This window comes from Arachis ipaensis, chromosome B04, assembly GCF_000816755.2.
Source record: "Arachis ipaensis cultivar K30076 chromosome B04, Araip1.1, whole genome shotgun sequence".
Taxonomy (NCBI): domain Eukaryota; kingdom Viridiplantae; phylum Streptophyta; class Magnoliopsida; order Fabales; family Fabaceae; genus Arachis; species Arachis ipaensis.
The window spans coordinates 110760622-110762404 of NC_029788.2; positions in this window are offsets into that span (position 1 = coordinate 110760622).

The window sequence follows — 1783 nt, forward strand, 5'->3', positions numbered from 1 at the left end:
CACAATACAACTGCAGTCAGAGTGAGGCACCAAAGCGCAAGCCATCAATTAATTGCAATGAATATAAAAAATACTACCCCACAACATTGTTCCTCATATTATAGCATCTTTCAATAAAAAGATTCACTGTAAAAATTATTCAAATTAATTTTCAGTAGCAACAAAGTGCAATATCCTAATTAATTATACATCAGTATACACAAACACAAATCATTCAATTATTCAAACAACAGCAAATTCACAGTTTCACACAGTCTTTATCAAAATCAAATTTTTATTCCTAAATAAAATAAAATCAAATTTTACCAAATAAAATACCAAATCAAAGCAATAAAGCAAGCTTATTAGTCATTAGTAAATCTGTGAATGTACCAACTACTCAAGAAGGAGAAACTGGAAGTGCGTGCGGCGGTACCTGAAGTGGTTGGAGTCTGAAAACTGGAGAAACGAGAGAGTCAGAGTCTCAGAGATGTGACGATCGACACACTCAGAGACGATAAGTCAATGAGAGACAAACACAGTGCGCGAGAGACGATGACGGAGTCAGAGCAGTGACTAGTGGCAAGAGACAAAGTGAAACGCAGAAATAAAGAGCAAGTGAACAGGCGAGCAGGGCAGGTCAAGAGACAGCGAGCCAGCGATCGACGAGCCAATGATGTCATCGACACCGCAACAGTGACACGGGGAGGTGGGTGCGAGCCAGCGATAGTGACTAATCTATTTTATTGAAAAGTATTCAATAATTTTTTAAATTCTATTAGGAGCACTTGCTCCCACTCAATAGTGAATAAATCTGCCCCTGATTTAAAGGAACATGTTAGAAAAATAATTATTTGTGTAATTCTTTTATTAGCAAAAATTTTTGAAAGGAGTGATATGATAAAAAATCCAAAAAATTTGCGTATTGTTGACTATGGTTGAAATTTGTTCAATATCTTGGATTTGGTTAGCAAGAAATAAGTACATTTTTAAAGACAAGAATCAAGACTCATCATGAAATTTATTATTCTGCAAATCATCTTTTTGAAGAGTTCAGATATTTACTGCACTTTCTCTAGAAAGTATAAACTAATCTTTACTTATCTTTAATTATTTAGGTATGTTAATTGCGATGCTATTGTTGACTTGTTATGGTCTCTTCTCTAATTTCTTTTAACAAATTGATGAAAACATCTTATCTTAAAATTGGATTGACCAATAACGATAACATGGCAACGTGCCATTTCCAAATAACGATGAAATAGCATTAAATGAATAGCATAAAAATAACAAATCATTAAGAGATGATGGACAAGACTATAAGAGGTAGCAAACATGGCTGAGAAAATTATTAGTATAAAACAAGCTAAGGTAAGCGCTTCCTTTAAATACAAATAAACTTTTACATTGCAACATCTTATCGTAATACAAGTCTTGATAACAGGATATATAGAGAGAGAGAAAACTTGATACTAGTCTAACGAAAAAGTACAACTTTAGTTTATTGTTTACCTATACTTTTTTAACTAATAATAACGAGACGCAACACGAGTTTCTTTGCACATAACAATTACTGTACAATACAGTTAAGTGGATGTAATTCAACCTTAAAAATTTTCAGAGGACTATATCAAAATTTACAACAACATGTGAAATTTGAATGCATCACACAATAGTCGTGTTTATATAATAAACGCGTTTTAAATATAATACTTATTCGATATATTTGTCTTTTTATATTAAATTATATCTTAATGAAAAATAAAATTATTTTTTAATTTATTTGAATATACATTTAAATATA